Source organism: Amphiura filiformis, chromosome 13, assembly GCF_039555335.1.
Source record: "Amphiura filiformis chromosome 13, Afil_fr2py, whole genome shotgun sequence".
NCBI lineage: Eukaryota > Metazoa > Echinodermata > Ophiuroidea > Amphilepidida > Amphiuridae > Amphiura > Amphiura filiformis.
In genome coordinates, this window is record NC_092640.1 from 52,303,320 (window position 1) to 52,305,879 (window position 2,560).

The following is a 2,560-nucleotide window of genomic DNA, read 5'->3' on the forward strand; positions in this document are numbered from 1 at the left end:
TGGTAAGTATTAAAAATAGAGTGTGCAAAAATTATAAAAGAGGTGTCCTTGCAAAAGAGTGACACCAAAACAAGGAAATGATAATATCGGGCTATCCTTCTTGTAAGTAAAAACGAAATTAGCCTAAGCTTTATTCCGTAGCATCAATGTCTTGGTACTAGGCTAACTTTCAGGACATTTGCATGAAGGTAATACCGTGATATTATCATTATTCATTAAGAAAATGATGCATGTCATACGAAGTCTGACTGGATCATCGCACCATGTATATGGTCCAAAATCTTGAAAACCCCGCTCATGGGAGATGGATTCTGCCTTTTGAATGATGCTGCATCATACAACTACACTTTATTCCGTATTGAAAAGCGTCCACGATAAAAACAGGGCTAGCTAGGTTTAGGTTAGGGTTATGGTTATATGGTTAATACGCTTAGGATCTACTGGCATGGAATAACCTTTTATTTCTACCTATTGGGGACATTTTGTCGCTCCGTATGGCGGGTTCAAGCAGATTGACAACGAATGATGTAATTAGGTAAAGTTATATTTGTGCGTTCAAAAAATCATATAAGTAAACAAGTGCTTGTTCTTCTCTTTATATAGCAATAACTATTGAACAGGCTAGTGCTACTGAAGGCATAGACTTTGCCCCTGTACCCCGCTCAGTAACTATAAGTGGCAGCAAGACTTCCATTCCTATTTTCATCAACGAAGACAACATCGTTGAACCCGGTGGCGAAACATTCTCACTTACTCTCTCTGGAGGGTGTAGCGCATCTTCAACAACTCGGATCACTATCAATGATAATGATGTTGATGACCCGCCAACAGATCCACCAGTCACAACCAGCTATCCAGGTAAGATCTTCACTGTCGTCTGGTTAGCCTTTGTTTGGTAAGATCCCGGGTTCAAATCCATTGGCTCCCCTCACTTGAGCAAAAAGGATCAATATATATCATGCAATATTTGAATATCTTGAATTGAACTTGAATTTGAATGTCTTTAATGTCCCTTTTTTAGCCAGATCACACCCGGGATCACACTGTTTCTGAACATGCACAATACCTGCGCCTGTCATATATCCATTTAAAATTCAGAACAGGGAAATCAAGAGACGATTTCTTACATTTCCCATTATGTACTTCACACTGGTCCATTGTAACAAAATGTACCTCAGGAGGAGAGCACATCCAGGTCTTGATAATTAGGTTTATTTCTTGACTATCGAACCATATTAAACCAGACCTGTACAAACTAGTGTTATTTCGTGTTGCAAAGTGTTCTTGGAAAGGTAGAGATCGTCTCCAAGGGATATCCCCTGGTTTCTTCGAAAGAATGGTTAAATACTGAATTCTTTTCCATAGGTCTTGGAGGCGGTGCCATCGCTGGAATCAGTATTGCTGCTATTATCGGGGTGGCTGCTATTTTTGGGGCCATAGCATTTGTCTTCTGCGTGTTGTGTAGAGGTAGGATCAGACGTCCTACGCCTTATGCATCAGATGTTCGTCCTGCTGTGGGTCCTGCTCCGTTAGGATATTCTTTGAATGGCGGCTATTACGTCGGATACGACGATAGAAATGTGAGTGTTACATAATATTATTAGTTATTAGGTGAGGATGGGTGTGATACGAATTTCATCTAATCGAGAGTCTAAGCCGGGCCTAATACAGACTCCGAGAGTATATATAATTCGTAATTCACCCTAAACAGGACCGAATAACGATTGTATCATAGCGATGAGGCTGGCATAGACATGATGGAAACGATTTTTAAACTTTAAAACTAAGATAATTCACAAAACGAACGTTAGGCTTCCTGTTGGTAATGTATGCCTGACGTTAATGAGTCGCGAATTTACGAGAACAAATCTTGCATTGGGTGTTTAAAATAATCTTTTACTGACTGATTCACAATTATAAATTTAGATAAACTCTTAGGACCTTCGATACATTAAAGTAAAATTTGAGTGAAATTTTGTCAAAAATCATTGAATAATGTTGGCCGAAATAAAATAAAAAAGTTATTATTAGGAGTTGAATCATAATCAATTACATTAACAAGTAACAATCTTCAAATGACTTTCTGTTTTGGGGTAAACTTTAATTTTTTTTTTTTCATTTTCATTTTTTTTATATTTCAGGATTTCAATCCATTTCTAGGTGGCCAGGTATTCCAATAGAAATACAAAGAAGATTATAATAATAAAAAGCAAATGTATTACGCAGTTGAATCTAAAGGAAGATGGCCTAATGATCCCCATATTTTAACCAACAAATTCCAGATTTGGTATAAGTTACCAGAGAGCCTATATTTTACTCATCATTGCGCTTCTGAAATACAGATACGTAAGGTATCGGTTAGTTTCACTCATGTATATCCTACACAAAGACACATTATGTCAAAATAAAAACCAACAGCCCTATACGACGTATCTGCATATTTTCGAGCGGATTTAAGACCTAATTAGTTGAAATCGGTCAAGTGATCCAAATTCCAATCCAAGAAAGATGCCTGTTCAAAAGTTGCAGATTGGATCCCTATATTGATTTGTGCACAAGG